The following is a 9685-nucleotide window of genomic DNA, read 5'->3' on the forward strand; positions in this document are numbered from 1 at the left end:
TTCTGCAGGGCTGCTATGCATCTGCATCCACCCAGTGACAATGAAAAAGGAGAGTCATCGCCTAGGGGCCCTAGTGGTGAAACTTGTCCTGCTAACGGCAAGGTCAATGGTTCAACCCCACCAGCTGCTTCGGTGGAGAAAATTGCAGTTTTCTTCTTCCCTAAAGAATTCCAGTCTCCAAAACCCTAGGGGCCGGGGTGGGGGTGGGGGTTATTACTATGTCCTGTAGGTGCTGAGTCAGCTGGATAGTAATGGGTACCCTCATAGCCCAGCATTAGGCTGTTCAGCTGAATTCAATCTACCAAGGGCTTAGCAAGAATTCTCCAGTTTAAATTGCTGGTTACAAGATACCTACTGCTTGTTGCCCACTGAAAACTTCATTTACCACCATAGAAGGCCAACAGACATAGAAGCTTCCATACCACCTCATTCAGGGATGCCCTCATCTATTTTCTCATAAAGTAATATTTACGGGTGTAGGCTCTGCAGCACACTGCCGAGGTGTGGAGTCTCCCCTCTGCTACTTCCTAGGTGATTAGACAACTTACTTAACTCTTCTGTGCCTGTTCCTCATCTATAAAAGAGGATACACGAGAAATGTATTTAACTGTACCAGCTACTGTTCTCTATGCTTTATAAGTATGGGAATAATTCAAAATGCATTGCTCTGAGGGTTCCGGTTCACACATGCACAGGCTTATATTAAGCAAAATGTATTAAACATGCCTCTGCCATCAGTGGTTGGCTGCATGACGTTCTCTCAGGAACACGCTTGCCTTAGTAGCATAGGGTTAGGCATTGCACATTGGGCTGCTACCGGCAAGGTTGGCGGTTGAAAATTACCAGTAGAAAGACGAGGCTTTCTACACCTGTAAACGGTTTCAGCGTTGGAACCCCACAGGGGCAGTTCTACTCTGTCCTACAGGGTCCCTATGAGTCGGCATTGACTCCATGGCTGAGTTTCAGTTTTCCGTTTCTTTACTGTACCTTCAGTGGCTTTCCCAGGAGATCTGCTGAGCCAGTGAAAGGTAAGGCAGAGAGGCTGGTTCAGGAGGTGATGGAGACTGGGGGTCGCCTTGATAGATTTTCTTATAGGACACAGAATGAGCATGAGGGCTTGTTAGGAAGATGTTTTAGAAAATGGAAAAGTGCACTTGTAAGAAAAAGGCCAAGGAACGTGTTTTCCATCGAAGCAATGCACCTGCCCCTTCTTCCAAGATGACAGGCGAGAGCTGTCCTACGAAAATTTCCACCGAAAACTTGACTCTACTCGCCATGATCTTCTCCTTCAGATTTTTCCTTGGGCCCCGAACGCAAAGAACATTGCAAAGGAACACGATTTGGGTCCCTCCCTAGTGCCCAAGCTGCTGTTTTGACAGGGTATAAACAGATTCTTCAGAGAGGGACAGAGATGGGAACACACCCTTCACAGGGCTAGGTAGAGGCCATGTCGGGAAACGATGGCTTCACCAAGGGCTATTTTCCTTCCATTGAGGTTTCCAGGATTGTGTATCAACCTTTTTACTCAACCTCATATTAAGCACTGTCATCCTCACAACTCAGAGAGGGAACAAAGACTTGGGAATGGAGAAGCCTGGGGGCACAGGCGCCCCCACAGTCACACAGTGAGAACAACATGGAAGGGGCGGGACTTGAACTGCCGATGTCTAGCTCTGGAGTCTGTGCCTTATGGCCACACTGGTACCTACGTTGGGGGGAGATGACCGGATTGACTCAATGAATGTGGGTGAAACACTGAAACAAACAGTACTGTCTCACGTCTAAGAGGCCCTGGTGATGCCGGGAGGTGGACATCGGCTGGCTTGCTGATCGAAATGGTGCTTGTCCAGATCTACCTGCGGGAGGAGGAAGATGAAACTGTCTAGGAATGTCAAGATGTACAGCTTCAGAAACCCTACACAGGGCCATTGTGGGTCAGAATGGACTGGATGGTAGCGGGGTTTTTTGGCATGTTATTTCTAGAAGCCCTGGTGGTGCAGTGGGTAAGCACTTGGCTGCTCACGGAAAGGTTGGCAGTTCACACCCACCAGCTGTTCAGGGAGAATGATGCAGTGGTTGTCTGCTTCCATAACTGGGGCGGTCCTACTCTGCCGTGTAGTGTCACTGTGTGTCGTAATTCACTGGATGCCAAAGGGTTTTTAGGTCTGTGTTTTTCTGTCGTAATTCACTGGATGCCAAAGGGTTTTTAGCTGTGTCCAAAATAATAATTACAATGATAACCTGTAACCCACTGCCAGCTAGCCAACTGACTCCGTGACTCTACAGGGCAGAGAGCATAGAACTGCGCCAAGGCGGTAGATCTTTACAAAGTAGACTGGCTCATCTGTTTCCCTCAGAGAAGCCGGTGGGGTTGAACCATTAACTTTTCTGTTAGCAGCCCAATGCTGGACCCACTATGGGACTGGGGCTCCTTCTTAGTAACAACAGAAATACTGTTATTATCCTCAGGACTCTCCACTGCTCTTACTCTGGCCTCTGAGGTCCAGGAAGCCCTTTTGCTCACAGCACAGACTCCTACGTGGACAGGAAATGACAGGACCTGAGAGCTCCCACAAAGTATTTGCCCAGGGCGAGGCAGGGGAACAATGCGGAGTCCACCAGGAACCTGCAGTTGTGGTCACTTGATTACTGATACAGGAGCCTAAAGAGCCCGAGTCAGGGCAGCGTGGAGATTGTTCTGATGGCTTCGATAAGTCTGTCCTCGCCAGTTATCCTGAGATCAGCAGGACTCCCAGTGTAGCCACACCTGGGGCGGTCACTGGGCTGATGAGACCGATAACACATTGAGAACAATCTTTCCTCATCGACAGGGAAGCTGCGGCCTTTTTATCACTCAGAAATGGCTCTGGAGGTTCACTCGGCCCTCTAGACCCATAGCATGGCCCTGTTGGGAAGGAAGACAGGGGTCAAATCTCCTTTTTTTTTTTTTTTTTTTAGGAAAATGTATTAAGAATTAAGTATTTATTATAAGCATGTCATTGTAGGGTGAGTTTATATTCATCATGACTCTATGAACTTTTTTAAAAGTTTTATTGGCACATAATCTACATCCTATACAATTCAATAGTTCAATCATATCAAGAAGAATTATGCAATTGTTACCCCCAATCAATCAAATGTCCTTTTAAATGCTCAGGTCTGGTATCAGGTTGGACACAAAAGAGACACCGATTGATAACAAGTATTTGGCAAGTGCTAGCCTTGGCGCCTTGACCTTTCTGCCAGAAGGCCTCGCGTCTGCACCAAGCATCTTCCTTGCCCTTGGCCTCCATCATTCTCCTCCATCCACAATTGCATTGCTCTCTTGAGCAGTAACAGCCACATTGCACATTTTTAGCATGAGTTTTGCACTGTATTAGTCTGGGTACTTTAGAGAAACAAATCCACAGAAACTCATTATAAGAGTTTTATATGAAGACTTAAGTGCGCACCAAGAAAACATCCCAACCCAGTGCTGCCCAAGCACACAAGTCCAACATTAACCCTTTAACCCCTTTGTCCAACACCAGTCCACAAAGTCCTCCTCCATCTCACAAAACAGACGCAATGATGCCGACTGCAGGAGGAAAGCCGAGTCAGCGAATGTGTCAGCATCTCAGCGCTGGCCGGGGTCTCCACACAGGTGCTCTAGCACCCAGGGCTGCATCAAGGTAGGTCCATGTGGCTTCTCCTTGGGGATGTCCTACAGGAAGTCAGTCTTGCAAGCTGAAGCAGGGAACTGCTAAGGAACTGCACCCTGGTGCAACCATCACAAAGCAAGAGACCGAGAACTCCAAAGGCGAGGCTCACCGAGCCATTTCTCCCTCGGCCCTTCAATTAATCCCACATGTGTTTATCGGCCAGGTTTGGCACAATGAACTAACTCATCTACCATAGTGCTTGGCAGACTGTCCTGCCGGGGCAGCTTGCATGTTGTTCTAATGTTTGAAGCTATACCACCAATGAGGGCTTACTAAAGGTTCCCCAGAGCTGGGTGATTTGGGAATCTATGGACAACGGCCCTTCAGGAAGAAGGGAGCAGGAAGAGCAGGAAGTACGTAGGGGCTACAGACGGTCCTATTGAGGTAGCTTACATGTTGTTCAAATGTTTGAAGCTACACCACCAGTATTGTACCTCAAATTCCAGTAGGGTCACCCATGAACAGGTATCAGTGAAGCTTCCAGACCAAAACAGACTGGGCATTCTGAAAGATTAGCACTGAAAACCTTACGAACAGCAGAATGCTGTCAAATACAGTGCCAGAAGACGAAGGGCTCAGGTGGGAGGGAAGGCACTCACACTCAACTGGGGAAGAGCTCCTCTCCCAAGGCCTTGATGATTTGGATGGAGCCGAGCTTTGCAGATTCTCACTGCTGATGGGGCGTGCCTCAAAATGCAAAGAAACACCAGTAAACATTCATTAATAATTGGAATGTGACATGTATGAAGTGTGAATCTAAGAACATTGGAAGACATCAAAAATGAAACGGGACACACAGAGATCGATAAATATCCCAAGCACCAGTGAGTTGAAATGGACTTGTATTAACCATTTGAATCAGACGATCACACAGCTTACTACGCTGGGAATGGCAAATTCAAGGGGAATGGTGTCATATTCATAATTGTGTTAGGCCGGGTTGGATAAAGAAACAAACTTACATGTGTAAAAAGAGTTTTATATCAAGAAGTGCGTACTCGGAAAACATCCCGGGCCCAGTCCAACTCAAGTCCTTAAGTCCGATACTAGTCCATAAATCCCTCTTCAGAGCCACACAGCTACATGCGATGATGGAGAATGCAGGGAGATCACGGGACGGTGGGTGCAAAGTCTTGTGGGTCCAATGGTAATGGACACATCTCGAGACCTTGTGCAGGTCTCCACATGGCTCAACAGGAAGGTGAAGGCAGAGAGTGATTCCCAGGACCCTCAAAATGAGGAGGTGATGCCCACAAAGAGGCACCATCAGGCTAGTCTCTGTCCCTAGACTTCCGAGTTGATACAAAGTTATGTAATTACCACAATCATCGAAAGAGCATTTCAAGATCCTTCTTGAAATACAATGCTGTGATTGGCTACTATCTATATGCCTATAGGGAAGACCAGTTTATGCAACTATTATTCATATTTACACACCAACCACTAAATTCAGTGATGAACTGAAGAATTCTACCAACTTCTTCAGTCTTAAATTGTCCAAATGTGCAATCAATTCGCATTAATCATTAGTGGTGATTGGAATACCAGAGTTGGAAACAAAGAGGATGGATTAGTAATTGGAATATATGGCCTTGGTGACAGAAATGAAGCTGGAAATCACATGACAGAATTTTGCAAGACCAATGACGTTTTTTGTTGCAAATACCTTTTCCAAGAACATACACGGCAAGTATCCATGTGGACCTCACACAGGGACCAAACCGACTACATCTGTGGGAAAAGATGACAGGGAGGCTCAGTACCATCAGCCGACACAAGATCAGGGGCGACTGTGACAGAGCCATCAGTTCCTCACACACAAGCTTAGGTGGAAGCGGAAGAAATGAAAACAAGTGCAGAGGGCCAAACTACAGCCTTGAGTCTATCCCACCTGAATTTGGTGACCATCTAAAGAACAGGTTTTACACCGAGAACACTAATATCAAAGGCCTGAAGCATCGTGGGATGAGAGCAAGAACATCGTACATAAAGCAAAAGGTTATTATAAAGAAAGGCTGAAATGGATATCAGAAGAGACTCAAACTTGATCTTGAATGTAGAGAAACTAAATCAAGTAGAAGAAGTGATGACGTTAAGAGCTGAAGAGAAAATTTCAAAGGGCAATATCAATAAATAAAACTAAAAATATAAATAAATAAGATTTCAAAGGGCAGCTCAATAGGATAGAAAGTCCGTATATAAAAGGGGAAGAACTTGCTCAGCACATCTCAAGCTGAAAGAAAAAAATTCAAGCCTCAACTTGAAATACTGAGAGAGTTTTTGGGCAATATTGAATGATGCAAGAAGCATTAAAAGAAGATGGAGAGAATGTACAGAGTCACTGTGCCCAAGAATTAGTCACGGTTTTACTATTTCAGGAAGTTGCATATGATCAAGAGCTAATAATATTGAAGGAGTAAGTCCATGCACTGAGGTACAAAAAAATAAGGTTCAAGGAATTGAGGGTATACCAATTAAGAGGTTTCCACAAGCTCATGAAGCACTGGAAGCACTCGTTCACCCATGCCAAGACATTTGGAAGACATCTATCTGGCCAACCGACTTAACGAGATACATATTTGTCCCCATTCCAAAGAAATGTGACCCAACAGAATGTGGACATTATCAAACAATATCATCAATAGCATATGCACAATGAATTTCGTTAAAGATAATTCAAAACAGTTGCAGCAGTACATGGACACAGAACTTCCAAAAATTCAAGCTGGATACAGAAGAGGATGTGGCACGAGGGATATCATTGCCAGTGTCAGATGGATCTTGGCTGAAAGCAGAGAACACCATAAAGATGTTCACTTGTGTTTTATCAACTATTCAAAGGCATTATTTGGCTGTGTGGATCATAGCAAACTATGGATAACATTCATAAAAAATGAGAATTCCAAAATACTACATTGTCTCACAAGGAACCTGTCAGTAGGCAATGGGACATCCCCTTGCAGAAGGGATGCAGGGAGGGGACGAGCCAGTCAGGGTGCAGTGTAGCAATGATGAAACACACAACTTTCCTCTAGTTCTTAAATGCTTCCCACCCCACTATCATGATCCCAATTCTACCTTACAAATCCGGCTGGACCAGAGGATGTGCACTGGTACAGATAGGTACAGGAAACACAGGGAATCCAAGACAGATGAATTCCTCAGGACCAGTGGTGAGAGTGGCAATACCGGGAGGGTGGAGGGAATGTGGGATAGAAAGGGGGAACCGATTACAAGGATCTACATATAACCTCCTCCCTGGGGGACAGACAGCAGAGAAGTGGATGAAGTGAGATGTTGGATGGTATATGATATGACAAAATAATAATAATTTATAAATTATCAAGGGTTCATGGGGGAGCGGGGAGCAGGGAGGGAGGGGAAAAATGAGGAGCTGATACCAAGAGCTCAAGTAGAAAGCAAATGCTTTGAGAATGATGATGGCAACAAGTGTACAAATGTGCTTGACACAATGGATGGATATATGGATTGTGATGAGTTGTCCGAGCCCCCAATAAAATGAATTAAAAAGAAATATATATAATATATATACCAATAAAATATTCGTTAAAAAAAAGAAAAAGAAATCAAGAAGCAGTAGTCAAAACAGAACAAAAAGAAACTACATGGTTTAAAATCAGGAGGGAAAGCATGTGTCAGGGTTGTAGCCTTTCACCAGTCAGTCTGTGTGCTGAGCAGATAACCCAATGAACTGGGATATATGGAGAACATGGCATCAGAATTGGAGAAAGAGGTAGTACCAACCTGTGATCTACAGATGACACATCCGTGCTGAAGGCCGGGACTTGAAGCACTTGCTAATGAAGATCAAAGACTACAGTCTTCAACATGGATTATATGTCAGCAAAACCCTCACACTTAGAACACCGAACAACATAACAAACGGAGAAAAAATTAATGTTGTCAAGGATTTCATTCTATTGGGATCCACAATCAATGCTCATGTAATCAGCAGTTAAAAAGCCAAATGACATAAGACAAATCCTACACAGGTGGTAAACACTGTTAAAGTACTAAGGAGCAAAAATATCACTTTGGGGACTGAGGGGTGCTTGACCTAAGTAAGCCACGATTATTTTCAGTCGCCTCATCTGCATGTGAAAGCTGGACAATTAACTAAGGAAGGTTGGGGAAGAACTGATGCATTTAAATTATGGTGTTGATGAAGAACATTGAAAGTACCATGGACTTCCAGAAGAATAAATAAATCAGTCTTGGAGGAAATACGCCAGAATGATCCTTAGAAGAATGACAAAACATTGTCTCAAATACTTTAGACATGTTATCAGGAAATAACAAGGAAAAGGACATGCTTGGTAGTATTAAAAAAGAGGAAGACCCTTTAAAAAAAAAAAAGAGGAAGAGGAAGAGGAAGACCCTTAACCAGGTGGATTGGCACAGTGGCTATACCAATGGGCTCAAACATAACAATTGTGAGGATGGTGCAGGACTTCTTGGCAAGCAGTATTTTATTTTATTGGCTCACTATGAGTTGGAGCTGATTTGTGGGCACTTAACAAAATGAACTGGTAAGAGGTTGAAGTCATTCTTGATTTTTCTTCTGAAATGAGTTACCTGATTTATCAGGAGGTCCCATTGGCTCTACTCTCACACTCTAAGATTAAAATATATCCAGTATTAATACACATGTAAAGCTGTTCAAGATCATTAATCATGTGAGAAATGCAAATTAAAACCACAATGAGATCTGCAAACCTACTACCCATTGCCAATCCAACTCACAGTTTGACCCCAGTAGATAGGGTAGCAGTTCTCCACCATGTTTCCAAGGTTGTAAATTTACTCATGAAAACAGAGGGCCATTAAAAAAAGAAAGAAAGAAAAAAGAAAACAGGGTCACATCTTTCTCCCATAGAGACACTGGTGGGTGTGAACCGCTAACCTTGGAGTTAGCAGCTGATTGCTTAATCACTGCACCACCAAGGCTCCTCACATACCTGTTAGAATGGCTAAAGTTAAACAAACAAACAAACAAAACCTAATCATATCAAGTGTCCATGAAAATGAGGCACAATTAGCATTCTTGAATACTTCTGGCAGGGATGTAAAATTGTACGAGCACTTTGGAAAACAATTTAGCCACTCTTTAAAAACCACTTCAAAATAGTTTAGCAGTTTCTTAAAAACAAAAAACCACCTATGAGCCAGCCATTTCACTCTCAAATTTGTCTGAGAGAAATGAAAACATTATCTACACAAAGATTTCACATTTGTAGTAAGAGCCCAACTAGTGTAGTTAGTGGGTTGAGCTGAGCTGCCAATCTCAAGCTGAGCAGTTCAAGGTCACCTTACAGCCTCAGAAACCTACAGGAGCAGGTCCACTCTGTTATCTATGAGTTGAATGCAGTGCTATGGCAGAGAGCTAGTTTGGTTTGGGTTTATTTGTTACACACCAAAGCAGGAAACAAATCAAATGTTCAATAGGTGACTGAGTAAACAGTATAATTCAGACGATGGAATATTAGTCAACAATAAAAAGGCACAAGTGATTGCTAAAAATTAATTATGCTGGCCAAAAGCAGCTAGAGAGTACATCTTGAATATCTTTTTCTACAAATATCTATAGATATGATATATATTTATCTCTAGATAAATATCTAAGATAAATCAAAACTATTAAGCCAATAATTTATAACTTCAAATTTACTTTAAGAGGCAATTGGCAAATCGGCCAACACATTTTGACTAGCTAGTCAATAAGCTCTAGATAAATGTGCCCGACTCTCTCTCTCACTCACTCTCACCCTCTAATTCTCTCATTCACTGACTCACTCTCTCTCTCACTCACTCTCTCATTCAGACTCACTCACTCTCATTTACTGACTCACTCACTCACTCTCTAATTCTCTCACTCTCACGCCCTCTAATTCTCTCACTGACTCATTCACTCTCTCACTCATTCACTGACTCACTCACTCACTCTCATTCACTCTCTCTCTCTC

General features: G+C 43.6%; 1 protein-coding gene across 1 annotated transcript in view; it reads right to left on the bottom strand.

Annotated features, from left to right (window-relative positions):
- Window positions 1-9685, bottom strand: part of MYBL2 (MYB proto-oncogene like 2) — a 51277-nt gene that overhangs the window by 40708 nt on the left and 884 nt on the right. The window lies entirely within an intron of this gene.

Source organism: Echinops telfairi, unplaced genomic scaffold (assembly GCF_000313985.2).
Source record: "Echinops telfairi isolate 266 unplaced genomic scaffold, ASM31398v2 ScPeMD7_5592;HRSCAF=6446, whole genome shotgun sequence".
In the NCBI taxonomy this organism is placed as follows: Eukaryota; Metazoa; Chordata; class Mammalia; order Afrosoricida; family Tenrecidae; genus Echinops; species Echinops telfairi.